We start from the raw sequence: 15000 nt of genomic DNA, 5'->3' as shown, positions 1-15000 counted from the left end.
CCTGTAATTCTTAAGAAGAGTTAAGGTATATGAAGTAAGCATTTTAGATTTAGTACTTTCTGTGCAGTGCCATAACTGCGGCAGGGCAAAGAGGGTGACTGCCCTAGGTGCTGTTAGAGAGTATGACCACCACTGTAGAAGAAGTGCCCCCCTGCACCAATTTATGAATGTGTGCTAATCCCAATCCTGACCTGCACCAACCTACAAATACATGGTAACGGTAATCCTTCCCTGCTCCTAACCACAACTGTATACCTCACCCTAGAAAACCCTTTTGATAGCACTACTCTTACACAAGACACACAGACACACACCTCACAGCAAGACATGCTCATAATGCTAAACCTTTCCTCCTACCTAGCCCTTACTCTAGCACTTACCTGCAAACACACACACACACACGCGCACACACACACACACACACACACACACACACACACACACACACACACACACACACACACACACACACACACACACACACACACCTACCCTCAATACTTAATCGTTCAGTATATACAAAACTGCAGGTATTACCATTCAGAACACACACCTACCTTCCCCAGTCGATCTCCCTGTTTTTGACATATAGTGCACTCGATCATCCTCTTTCTTCCTTGTCCATAACAAGCAACAGCATGTTTGCTTGTCCAACAGCCTTATCCATAACTGTTTTTACTTGAGCAAAGTGCCCAAACAGCTTCCTAAGGACTGAACAATTCTGTAGCCTCTCCAGCCATCATTGGTAAAGGAAAACAGCCCTCCCTGTGTGAAAACAGAAACTGAGAAACTGCAGCCAGAGATATTGTTAGCTTGAATAAAATTCAGTTACTGGCTGGTAAGTGCACTTCCTGAATGCCTGCAAAGAAGAAACTGAAAGATCCTGAAAGAAAATCAGCTAGGAAAAGTAAAGAAAAAACACTGACTGGGACGAATCCTGCAGTTGCTTAGTAAAAAGCAGTTCAAGCTTCAACTTTGGTGAAATACATGGCTTCCAGTAATCTAGAGGAAAAAAATAAGTCAAATGTCCTTAGGATTGATTAAAATAAATGAAACATTGAAGTTGTATGTCAACTGAAATAAAAGGCTGGAAAAAATGAATGAAGTTTTAAACAGATATTCTGATCTGCTGATAAAACGGCAAAAATCAGAGGTTGAAATAAAGAAAATGCAGACTGAGTATAAGACTGTTCAAGAAGAGATGTTTTAAAAATTGTGGAATTGTAGGACAGAGCGCATAGGAAAATCTGAGATTTTCTGCTGTACCAGAGAAACTAGAAGGAACAGAATATATTAATTTTATGAGAGTACAAATAAGCAAATAGACTGGTACTCTACAGCAGAAACTGTTGGGACACCATGTATATGCTCCAAATATAGCCATGAGAAAGCACCCAAACTAGGGTTGCCACCTTTTCAAATGGCCAAAGTGGGACATTTCCGGTACAAACAGATTTTACAGGCCGACACATACTCGTGGTCAGTACAAAGGATAGAACTTAACTTTTTTGCCTAAATAAAAGCTTATTCTTGTAGCATTTTAGTTGCTTATTCTGTTTCTTATAACATTTAGGTATTTTAGATACAGAATAACTGTTTTATGCAACTATTACATAAAATATAGGAAATAATTTTGTCCTACAATCTCAGGACATTTGCCATTTTTTTAATTTTTTTGTCAGGACACAACTGCCCAAAGAGGAACTGTCCCTCTCAAAGTGGGACAGGTGGTAACCCTAACCCAAACCCTGTATTAGTAAAGATGCAAGCCTACCAGTGGAAAGAGTTGATCTGACAAAATGTTGGCAAAGGGGCAAAATGTTAAAAGTTGGAGACATTAGAGTGTTTGTAGAAAGTGATTATTCACTGTATGCTAGGCAGAAGAGAAATTTATTCCAGCAATCAGGGAATGTTGAGAGGTGCATGTTGGGATTCAAGCTGCTGTATCCAGCTGTCTTCAGAATTTTTTTTTTTTTTTTGATGCAGCACAGGCTAAGGAGGAAATGCAAATGTTTGTCCAAAAAAATTAAAAATAAAAAAGAGCCATCAAGCAGAAAGGGATTCTTCTGATAATGAAGCACACAGAGAAACGTTGCCAGTGAAACCTTTTCCACTGTTCAAAAGGAAAATGCTTGAGAGACAGAGAAAAGCACAGGAGTTGATCAGAAAAATCAGGAGCATCATGGAATTGAACCTGAATCTGTATTTGGGAGATAAAGATTAAAAGGGTGAAGACCAGCAACATGGGAATTAGTAATTACATGTGAAACTGCAAAACATCAGTTTTATTTGTGAAATAGAGTAAATTTTTGTTGACTTTCTTAAACTTGTGAGGAACTGAAAGGCGTTTGCCTCACATCATGTCATTTAATGTTTGGAAGGACTTGGTGGGGAGGAGGAAGGAAAAAGGTAACTAAGTAAAACAGTAAAAAAAACAGTAAAAAAGAGATAAGAATTTAAAATGATATCTTTGTTATAAAGATGTAAATAATGGAAAATTGGTCAACAATCCTAAGACGAAACTAGGTACTGTTCCTTGTCACAATTGCACTCACTGTGTGGACGTTTGCACTGATCTATCCTTTAGGCATCCCATTAGTGGAGATATATTTATGTTTAAAGCAAGAGGTACATGTAATACAGAAAATTTTATATATTTTGCTAACTGTATCCAATTTAATTGTTTCTATACTGGGAAAACTAATAAGAAACTGATGGAGAGAATAAGTGCACACTTGTCGGAGATTCACAGAAATGTTTTAACTAATGCCGTAGCGAATCATATATCTAGTAAAGGATCACAACATAAGTTTAAGTTTATAATTTTACAAGTTGTTTACATGAACAGTAGTGGAGGTGATATTGTGAATAAAACAGAAATGTTTGAATACAAGTGGATTACCTATTTTCAAGTTGACCATTTCCCAGGGCTTAATACTAGTGTTAGTATTAAGCCCATTTTAAAAGATAAGTATGACATGATTGAAAAGTATTTTATGCATCTTTTAATTTTATTTTATGCTGTTGGGCATTTTAAATGAGGTTAATTGAATGTATGAGTTGATTGGCTGCTTATCATTTATAAGGCTTGTCTGTTGCCTTAAGTTTTATACACTGATGAAGAGTTATACTTGAAAGCTTTGTTATTCATTTTATTAAAAGCTGTTGAGCGTTGGACTTCTGGTTTTATTTGTTTTTGGATTTCCACTGGTACTTCGAAGTCCTTTAGCTATCAAGGTGTTTTTTCTGTTTTTGCCTCAAATGTTCCTGTTAGGACAGTTAAACTTTATTTGATGCTGTACGTAGTTATGTGTGTTTGTATTAAGCAAATAGGGGTAAATGGATGTTATGGAGATATGTTTTTTTGAAGGTTTGTATTAAGACTAAATGTCTTGTAAAATGTGACCTAGGTTCCAATATTGATAAGAAAAATTGTATACAGGATGAACTTGCCTAGCATTAATCTGTGTATGTAAAACAAAACCTGGAATTAGACATTGTAACAGGTGGGAATAACTTCTTGCCATAATGGGAACACTTTCCATATTATCTTGGAATGTGTCTTACAGATATAGAAAAAAAAGAAAGAATGCTTAATTATATTAAGAAATGACAGTCCAAATAACAATGCTACAGGAGATACATTTGGAAAGAACTGATCGTGTGAATTTGATAAAGAAAGGATTTCATGATGGATATTCTTCAGAATATCAGGGACAAAAGAAAAGAGGAGTACTTATATTAATTGCTAGAGGAGCTCTATTAGTGATAGAATAGGGAAAAGAAGATAAGAATGACAGATGTGTAATAGTAAGGGGCTATTGGCAAAGGATAAGGATTACATTGGCATGTATTCATATTCCACCTAAAACTGCTATTTTGGAGCTTTAAAAAATTTGGGGGAAATATTCAGCTTTCAGCAGAGAATATTACTTATAGGTGGGAACTGGAATGTGATTTGCAAATGAATGACAATTACAATGAAGGTATATCTGGGGGACCTAGGAGGGAAAATATTACAAAAGAGAGTAGATTGCTGAAGAAATTTATGAAACTATTTGGTATTAAAGATGTGAATTCAGTAGCAGGCACTTGGAGAGAATTTACATATTATTGAAAACTTGGATACACATCCAATAACTGTTTTAGATCATGTGCCAATAATTAGGGTAAAATTTAGAGTAATGAAGTAAAAGTGGGATTCTGGCACTTTCCCACCTACCTGTTAAAAATAGATGGATTTAAGGAATGGGTAGTTTAATTTATCTGGGAATTATTAGGAAGAGAGAAAATACCCCAGAATATAAAATGAAAGTGGAGTGTAAATATAGGGTAGAAAGGGCCGGTAAAGCATTACAAAATAAGAGGAATCTCACAGAAAAAGAGGAGGTGCAATTGCAGAGTGCTAAAAAGATAATGAGTTACCTGGATAATATGCATGGGTTTAAACAGATTACTTTTAAGCAACTGTTTTTTATGGTAACTCCAGATCACAAAAACTTTTGCCACAACAACTTCAGCAAAAGAAAGTAGAAAGGGAATACAGGATCTGAATTGCCTAGACATAGTAAGGCCCTGTTAATTTTAATTCTGGTGGCTGCCAAAAAAAAAACAGTTACTAGAAAATGGTAATCAAAATCTAAACCATCCATACTTGAAGAAGCACATTTTGTAGCAGAGCTAAAAGAACAGAAAGTTAGATCTTTAGAAAAGGGTAGAAGTAAATTTCATAGAAGAAATGGGAATTGCGGGAACAATGCATACAGAAAAAATTGGAAGAGAAATGAGGTTTAAGAGAAGGCAGGATTTAAATAATTTATGTAATGTTGCTTAGACTGTAGTATATATAATGATATATGTGATATATATTGTTTGTAAATGTGAACTTGCCAATGTCAATTCAATAAAGGTGTAAAAAAAAGGCAGGTACCAAGGTACTGTGAAGCAGTCAAAGACAAACAGGCCTGGAGGACAGAAGCCTTCTTTCAATGGACAGGCTCACTTCTACACAGTTTTCCTCCCATATCTCTGTCTTCCAGGTTATAATCAAGATCAGGGAGGAAGGGCTGAGGGTGATTGATAATCACCCTTTTGGCCATTGCAGCATTGGTTCTCCCTGTTGTATAACTTGAGTACACAAGAACCACCACTGCTTCCACTGGAGGTGGACCTCTTGACCCAGAGCAAGGGAAACATCACTCTGAAGTTAGCAGCTTGAATGATATGATCCTATTCCCTCAGGGTCAGTTATTCATCATGGATGTCTTATCTGTTTTAAAAGAAGCAAGAAAGCCCACCACTAGAGAATCTTATTTCTCAAAACTAAAGAGGTTTACTGTTTGCTGTCAGATCAAGTGCCATCAGCCTTTATTTGCAAATCTACCCTTGGTTCTCACTTAGCTTGCAGAACTTTGTTTTTCAAAAGTACTCTTATTTGTCCATCAAAATCCATGCCGCTGACATCTCAACTTGCCTGCCTATGCATCCCCTCTCCATCTGTTTTCACAATCTGTATTAAAGCAGTTCCTTAAAGACATCATCCACCTTAGGCCACCCAGGAGAGGTCTTGCGTCTTCTTGAGATATCAGTTTTGTTCTAGAGAAGGTCACTCTTCATCTCTGGAGCCAGCAGTTTTGGCAGATATCAGAGACATAACTTGGAAAACTGCATTGTTTGTGGCCATCCCTTCAGTTCGAAGAATATCAGAATCGCAGGCTTTAACCTGTAAATAGACCTTCATAAGATTTCATTCGGACAGTGTTTCCCTTTAGAACTAATCTCACCTTTGTTTATTTATTTACGTTTCTTTACTTGGGGGGACTGGGCTTTTGGCCTGTTTTCAGCAGAGGCCCGGGGAGAAAAGCTCCACAAAGATAATAAAACCAAATATGTTTTGCAACAGCTTAACAAATACAAAACGATTTTTTGACAAATTGTTACAACAATAATGGCTTAAAGGCTTATTTATATGTATAATCATAGGAGGGTGTATTATAATATGCTTTGGCTATAGTGAAAAGGAAATAGACAAAGTATGACTTAAAAGAAAGAAGAGGGAAAAGAAAACTGGCATCATCAGGCAGGTAGTAAAAAACTGAGCTGTAAAAAGAGGGGAGATTTGGCAGTGCTCTAGGTGAAGAGGAAAATTAGAAGAGATAGAAAGGGAGCTAGTTTTAACCTGGTTTAGTGCAGGAGCAGAGCCAGGTTTTGTTCAGGTGTTCTCTTAGCATTATCTTGAATTTAGAAGAGCTGGATATATTGAGTATGTTTTGATCATAGTATTCTACAATTTAGGTATCTTATTGGAGTATATGGAGTCACCATGGTTATTATTGGCTTGTTACCTTAAGTAGGAGTTTTGGGGAAGATCTTAGAGGGTGACAGTTGTTATAGGGTTGGAGAAGATCACTAAGGGCTGGACAGTTGTCTGGGTGATGTGGGATGGCATGTGGTATGGATAGCTGGTTAAATGTGAGTAGATTAGGCAGTTCCAACCATTTTAGGTGGTGTAGTAATGAGCAGTGATGTTTGCTGGATGGAGCATTAGTGGTAAATCTGGCTATTTTTTTAAAGCATAGCTCCCATTTATTTATAGTTTCTATACTAGGCTAATGGCCCTGGGGCCTTTACAAGCCTAGCCATAGGATTACCATGGCATTGTGCCACCCTACCTTAGTTCCCAGTGCCTCTGTTGAGTAGAGCCACTGGAGTTATCCCCGGGGTGAATTTTCTATTTCCCATCCACTCATCAGGATTTCTCTTGAAGAGGGTCAGCGAGGTGCTCTGCTTGACATGTATGGGAAGTCTATTCAGTAGCATGGGCAGACTCTGGGTTATGAACCTGTCCCTCCAGTATGTTCTGTTGATTGTGGTAATGAGGTTGAGGTCTCTGGAGCATGTGGTGTGGAGGGATTGGGATTTCTTTAGATGTAGCATTTCTAACAGAGCCGGGTCAGACATGGCTTTGTAAGTCAAGCAGAGATCGCTTCTAAGTAGGTGATATGAGACAGAGAATAGTTGGAGTTTTTTGAGTCTGTCCATATAGTACAAGTATTTAAGAAGTAGGATCCTCTTTGTGAGGTACTTTTGTGGCCACTCCAGTTTTGCAGGTGTCTAGTGAGGTACATGCCAAATGGGGCATTGTACCCGATGATTGGCCTAATGATGGAAGAGTAGAGGAAGACAGTGACCTCTTTCTTCCTGGAATCAAAACCCTTAGTAACGAGATGTGCCACATAGAAGGACTTTTTGAACACAGTGGCAATGTAGTGATCAGAAGAGAGGATGTTCTTCGTGTTTCACTGTTGCAGTCATTACATTTGGGTAATTTGCTTGCAGGTTGCCCTCAGTTGGCCTGATTAACAAAGTCTTGGGTCCTGCATCAGTTACTGTCCCTTCTTCCATGACGTCAGGTCATCAGGGGTATAAAACATGCAGCTGACGCCATTACATCAGTCTTTCTTGCAGTGCGGTGCCCAAAGCAGAAACAGTTCGCAAGTGCCAATCGGCCGACTCCTGAAATTTCCGTTTTCGAGTTTCAGAACAGAAGTCTTTTACTTAAAGCTAAGTACCCCGTTAGGGAAACTTTTTCTTGCTCCTTACCAATGTCAGTAAATGTTAATAATTGCATTGCTTGTGGAAAACAAATAAAACAAATACCTCATAAAGATTTTCATTCGTACTGTATTCCTTGCCTAGGCCCTGACCACGACGTACCTTGCTGTCGGTTTTGTGCTTTATTTAATCAGCGCACTATCCGTCGTTGGTATATTTTTGCCTCTAAATATTTCGGTTCTCGGTTTAATTATCCAGAAATGTCGTCGGTTAGCCATCCGACTACCGGAATTCCGAAAAAACGCAAAGATGAAGACAGAGACAGACCGCCGAGGTCCAAAACTGCTGACGGCGCTTCTCCTAAGCCAGTCGCCAGTTCACCGGTACTCAGTGAGGCACTTTTGCAGCCCCTGATACCCACTACTTCTGATTCGCAGGCCTCTACTGAGACCCATTCGAAGTCCGGTATGCCACGAGATACTTCAACTTATGGAACCCATGGATGTCTCTACCTTGGATGGGTCCGGAGCCGCTGTGCAGGCACCGGCTTCTGAGGGTGTATTCAGGCCTACAGACTTGCATATCAAATCGACACCTCCTTCAATACTATGGCCTAAATCTCGATCCATGTCTAAAAAACCGACACCCAGGCCACATGCTCAGACCCCTATGCCTAAAAAACAAATGATAAAAATGGCTGAAGATCTAATAACTCTAATCAGGGGTAGTCACCCCCCCCCCTTCTAATAGGCCTAGGGTTGAGCTTGATTATGAATCTTCTGATCAGGATCAGGATTCTGTTTCTTCTGACTCTTCTGATGACCTGGATTTGTCCTTACCTACTTATGAGGATTCTGATGCAGAGGATTCTATTCCCTCTGCTTCCCCTCCTGAGGATTTTTCTTTTGGGGAAACTTTACATACTTTAAGGGAGCATTTTCACTGGGAAAGCCAGGAATTTTCTGATTCAAAAAAGAAGCTTAGGGATTTCCTTCTTCTACCTCAGCATAGGCCTTTGGCTATACCTCCTGTACTAGACATTGTTGATGATGTTTTCTCAGAATCTAGTTTGGCCCTTGATTCCCTGCCTCCTGCTCCTAGTAAACCTGACAGTTACTACAGGGTTCCAGAGTCCCACAAGTTCCTTTTCAAAAATCCTGTTGCAGATCCAGAGACTATTTCTCAGGGCCCCAAGGGCATTAAGGCTCCTGCTGTTAAAAATCCTACCCTTTCTGATAGAGACTCCAGGGCGCTGGATAGATGGGGTAAAAAGGTTTATACTTCAGCAACCTTGGCAATCAGAGCTTTAAACTGCCAATTTCATATGTTAAAATATCAGCAACATGTCACTGGACTGCTTAAACAGAAAATTATGTTGATTCCTGACTGTGTGGAAAATAAAGATTTACAGGACTTAATGCATTCTGCTGAACAAGATGGAAAACATACTTTGCAATGTGGTTTTGATTCTTTAGAGGCCTCTTGCAGGGCTGCTGTTACTGGGTCTGTGCTTAGAAGGCATGCTTGGCTTAAGGATCAATCTTTGCCTGATCATGTTAAAGCTAAATTGTTGGATGCTCCTTTAAATCAGGACTGCCTGTTTGGCAACAAGGCTGAAGAAGTTCTTAAAAAGATGGAAGATAAAGCTAAATCTATGCAAACTGTTAAAGACTTTTTACAAGTGCAACCTCCTAGATTGGTCCTTTCCAGTCCCTTCCAGGTCTTCTCAAGCCAAACCCAGACACAGCAGAAAACATAGGTTTCAGTCCCAGGGGACACTCAGAACTAAGCAGTGGGGGGGCCTCCACTTCCAAATTTGGGAATAACAAGACACCCCCCTATGGTAAACAGTCTCAATGACTTCCTTTTAAATTCCCAAGCACTTATCTTTTGACCGCCCCTTTGGGGGGAAAGATTGCTCTTCATGCAAAGAACTGGGAACTCATAACCCAAGACAAATGGGTTTTAAATATAGTGTCCCAGGGATACAGATTTCATTTCCACATGTTGCCAACACCAAATGGGTGGCCAGACCTGCCACCAAATCAGTGGGCAGAGGCTCAATAAACAAGTTCTTTCCCTCTTAAGCATGGGGGCTATGGGACAAGGTTTCTACTCCAGACTTTTTCTGGTAACCAGAAAAGACAAATCATGGCGTCCAGTCCTGGAACAGTCTACTCTAAACACCTTTCTGGGGATTCCAAAATTCAAGATGCTGACTCTTCACCATTTACTTCCTATGCTAGGCAAAGACGCCTGGTTGGCAATACTAGATTTAAAAGAAGCCTACCTGCACATCCCAATCAGGGAATCTTGCAGAAGATACCTATGCTTCAAAGCAGGCTACACGCATTATCAGTTCTCTGCACTGCCCTTTGCCTTGTCTACTGCACCCAGGGTATTCACAAAGTGTCTGGCACCAGTTATTGCATTTTGCAGGCAAAGAAGTATTCAAATATACCCATACCTGGACGATTGTCTAATTCAGGCAGAAAGCCAGGGCATACTTTTGAATCATCTGGCGTTTGTAAAAAGGGTTCTAACTTGTCTGGGGTATGCCATAAATGAAAAGAAATCACAATTGGTACCCTGACAACAAATTACATTCCTGGGAGCAAGCATGAATACAACTTCCCAGAAGGCTTACCTCACGCCAGAAAAGCAAATTCATTTGGTAACCTATTTCAAACAAGTGGCCACAAAAACCCTGCTATCTGCAAGACAAATACTGCAAGCCTTGGGGTTCATGGCCTCTTGCATTCGTCTAATTCCGTATGCAAGACTGCATATGAGGAAATTACAGTGGTATCTAAAAAGCCTATGGAGTCAACATTCTCACAGCCTAGAAACAATGATTCCTATCATACCTTGCCTACGCCTAGGGTTCCTCTGGTGGGCAGAGGCCTGCCACCAAAACAAGGGACTACCACTCACACTACCTCCTGCCACCCAAACCCTAACAACAGATGCATCAGACTATGCATGGGGGGCTCACCTGGCAGGAAAGTGCATTCCAGGCAAATGGAACCCAAGTCAAATGCACCTACATATCAATCAGAAAGAAATTTTAGCTGTACAGAATGCTCTGACAGCCTTTAAGGACTACATTCTTCCAGGACAACTAATGGTAAAGTTGGACAACACCAAGGTTATGTGGTACATAAACAAGCAGGGGGGTACACATTCCTACCCCCTCTGCAGACTAGCCATGGCATTGTGGAACACAGCCCTGAGCTACCAAGTGCACCTACAAGCTCAATTCCTGCCAGGAAAATTAAATACACTGGCAGACGGACTAAGCAGAAACCTCATGGATCCACACAAGTGGAAACTGGAACCAAGGATTTTCAACATGTTGACAAGTGAATGGGGGAGCCCAGACATAGATCTATTTGCCTCCCCCCAGAACTACCAGTTGGACAAGTTTTGCACAAGGACTCCCCACAAACAAGCCTGGAAAGTGGATGCTCTGTCCTTCAGCTGGAAGAATCAGTCTATGCCTTCCCCCCCGCTGCCTCTGCTCTCCAAAGTTCTACTAAAAGTCAAACAGGACAAACCAAGGATGATCTTGATTGCTCCAGACTGGCCACGCCAACACTGGTACCCCCTCCTGCGCAGTGTGTCACAGTTATCTCCGTGGCACCTGCCTCAGACCCCTTCCCTGCTCTCTCAGCAGGACAACCAAATTCTGCACCCTCAGCTTCCATCGTTGAACCTTGCAGCCTGGCTAATCTCTTAAATTCACCCTTATCATTCCTCAGCAAACCTGTGATGGATGTCATCTTAGAGGCAAGGAGGCCTAGTACTAGAAAATCTTATGCTAAAAAATGGAAAATATTCTGTGCCTGGAACCAGTCTCAAGGGATGAGTACAGCAGCGCCCAATTTACTCAGATTTTGCAATACTTAACTGAGATGCTTCACAAGGGCCTGTCTTTTTCCTCCATTAAAATCCATGCCTCAGCCATTTCAGCTCATTATAACACAGAACCTCCCCTCTTCTCTCATCCTCTGCTCAAGCAGTACCTCAGAGGGGCCAAAATCTTGAGACCACCCAGGAGAGCTCTAACCCCTGCCTGGGACCTTAACTTTGTACTGGAGAAACTCACTCTACCTCCTTTCGAGCCAGCTGCTACTGCAGACTTAAAATTTTTTTCTTGGAAAACAGCTTTCCTTTTGGCAATCACTTCAGCTAGAAGGATATCTCATTTGCAGGCCCTTATGGTAGTGGAGCCTTTCATCATCTTTCATGTGGACAGGGTGTCTTTCAGGACCAGTCCATCGTGCATGCCCAAGGTGGTATCCAGTGTGGCTCTTAATCAGTCCATTCATTTGCCAACCTTTTTTCCCAATCCACAGAACAAAGGGGAATGGATTCTGCATTCCTTGGATGTGCACCAACAACTTAGATTCTACTTGGACAGGACTAAACTTCAAAGAAAATCTGAACAACTGCTGGTATCATTTGCTGCAGGGGCAGAGTGGAAGGCTATTTCAAAACAAACCATTTCTAAATGGATAAGCCATTGCATTCATTTCTGCTATAAGCACCATGGACAACCTATCCCCCAGGGGATCAGATCTCACTCCACCAGGGCTGCATCTTCTTCTACAGCCTTTCGCAGAGGTGTTCCTACCAGGGACATCCTAGTAGCTGCTACCTGGAGTTCTGTACATACTTTCACCAAGCATTATCATTTGCCAATTTTCTCTAAATCCAGAGCTGGCTTTGCCATTGCTGTCTTGCAGGGCCTCATAGCTGGCCCTAATGCTATGTAAACTCCTCCTCTCAATCATTGCTTTGGGAATCTACCCAAATGTAATGACTGCAGCAGTGAAACACGAAGAACATAGTACAGTTGCAGTCCTGGTTACCCTCCCTCCAGCCCCCTAACTTCTTCTTGCTATACCGCTACTTTCCTTTACTAGGCTTAAAAGCCTTTTTGGTGTATTTGCTTTTTGTTGGAGGTATACCTTTGTGTTTTTATGTTGATTTGCTCCCCATTAGGGGACACCTGACATCTGGGGCAAGGAAAAACTGATGTAATAGTGTCGGCTGCATGTTTTATACCCCTGACGACCTGACATCATGGAAGAAGGGACAGCAACTGACGCAGGACCCAAGACTTTGTTAATCAGGATGACTGAGGGCAACTGCAAGCAGATTACCCAAATGTAATGACTGCAACAGTGAATACACTCGAACATCTACATTTATGGTAAGTGTACACAACTGTACTTTGCTGTCAACCTGTGTTCCCAGATCTAATTTCCTATAACGCCTTTTGTGTTCAGTGGACTACCATCAATGTGGTAATTCATGGGAACTGAGTTTTTCCCAAAGGGGATCACAGTACATTTTTTGGCATTTAGCTTAAGGCCATGGTTCTGACACCAGACATTGGTCTCAGTGAGGCCATTCTGCAGAATGTCAACATCACTTGGGGAGTTATTAATATTAATTCCTAACTTGCAATTGTCTGTGAACTTTGTTAGCCAGAGTCCCTTCATGTTGGCCTGGACTTCAGAGAAAAACCAAACAAGAAAAGACCCAGGATCGAACCTTGTGGGACTCCACTCGTGACTAGTCGGCAGTCTGACTTGGAGTCAGCTACTTTCACACTGTGGGTTCTATCTGTGAACCAATTTGCAACCCACCTAGTGATATAGGGCTTTATGCCTAACTTAGTGAGTTTTTTTATGATTTTTGAGTGGGGAATGGTATCAAAGAGCTTGGCCAGATCCAGGTAGGCTGTATGAACCACCTTGCCTTCATCCATAGCTCTGGTGACTGACTCAAAGAAGTCAACCAAGTTGAGCAGGCATGATCTACCCTTCACAAGACCAAAGTGTGTGGGATCCAGAGTTTGGAGATTCCCTATATCCTTGTTTATTAGGTCCACGATTATGCGTTCCGTAGCTTTGCATATCAGACTCGTCAGGCTAATGAGGCGATAGTTCCCAGGGTCTGTAGTCACTTCTCCTTTGTGGAGAGGGATGACTGTAGCAGTGCACCATTTGGTAGGGACAAAGCCTGAGGTGAGGCTGTGATTGAACAGGGCACATAGGTGAGGTGCCAGTTCACTCTGTAGTTCATGTAGAACACAGCCAGAGATATTGTCAGGTCCCATAGAAGCTGTATTCTTGGCCTTGGACAGTGCTGTTTTAACCTGTCTAGTATCCACCTCATTACAATGAAGGCAGATTTGCTTCCCTAGCAGGAGTGTAATGTTTTTCAAAGACTGATTTATGTCAGGCTTATCTACAAATGGATATTGAGCAGTCATCTAAACTCTTTTTGACTGTCAACACTTAAAAAGCTTAAAGAACACTTAGAATGGTTTGTTCTACTACAGATGTATTGCTTTTTGGCATAATGTTTGCTCCAGGAATATGGCAAAGAGCCATAGATTCAGATTTATATGATATATCTAGGACACATTAGTACACTGATGGTATTCTAGTTATGAGACTAGACAGGTTAAAACAGCACTGTCCAAGGCCAAGTTTGGTTTTGTGAAGGGTAGCTCATGCCTGCTCAACTTGGTTGACTTCTTTGAGTCAGTCACCAGAGCTATGGATGAAGGCAAGGTGGTACATACAGCCTACCTTGATCTGGCCAAGCGAGGAGCAACTACAGACCCTGGGAACTATTGCCAATTCACTCTGTAGTTGATGTAGAACACAGCTAGGGATATTGTCAGGTCCCATGGAAGCTGTATTCTTGGCCCTGGATAGTGCTGTTTTAACCTGTGCAAAAGTAATACTGGGTGCCTGGCAATCTACTGGTATTGTGATTGGTCCTTTGGGCGGGGTAAAGTTGGCACTGAATCTGTCTGCCAGTATATTGGCAATATCTGTTGGTTTGGTATAAATCTAGGTATTGCCGTGAAGATTCTGTACATAACTATAGAAGGTGTTGTGGTTGTCTTTACCTATATGCTGCAATTCTGTTTTCATAACTAGCTTTAGAGGATTTGATGAGGGATCTCAACTTTTTGTTGAGGCTGATAAGGGAGTTTTTCCAGTCTTGGGACTTCACCTTATTCTGCATCACTTTCCTCCTTCTGTTGTAGAGTTTGTTTATGGCAGGGGACCACCAGATTGGCTTCCTTTTTTTTTTGAGGAGAGCATCTTGGTTCTGTTGGGTATGGCGAGATCCATGCATTTGTGTACATGTTCAGTGTGCAGTGCATTGGTGTATGATTCGGAATTCATGCAACTATTCTCCATTTGTATTGGTGCCGTGAAGTTAGCCACCTCTCTTTTTAGGAGCCCAAAGTTAGCTTTGGAGAAGTTTTTCATGGTGGTTACCTTTGCGAGTGAGTAGGGTTGGGAGGATGTGGATTTCCAAGGTGATTAGTTTGTGGTCGGATCTAACCAGGGAGGAGCTAACTATTGGTCTAGAGCAACGGTCTGCTTTTATGCCCAAGGGTATTACTGAACT

General features: G+C 41.2%; 1 protein-coding gene across 2 annotated transcripts in view; it reads left to right on the top strand.

Moving 5' to 3' along the window:
- The window catches only part of WDR7 (WD repeat domain 7), a 3592087-nt gene that overhangs the window by 2968051 nt on the left and 609036 nt on the right, over nucleotides 1-15000 (top strand). The gene's annotated exons all lie outside the window — the stretch shown is intronic.

The sequence above is a fragment of the Protopterus annectens genome, chromosome 1.part1 (assembly GCF_019279795.1).
Source record: "Protopterus annectens isolate FY-2018-M chromosome 1.part1, PAN1.0, whole genome shotgun sequence".
NCBI lineage: Eukaryota > Metazoa > Chordata > Ceratodontiformes > Protopteridae > Protopterus > Protopterus annectens.
Note: the sequence above shows the minus strand (reverse complement) of the source record. Positions and strands in the feature narration are given on the sequence as shown.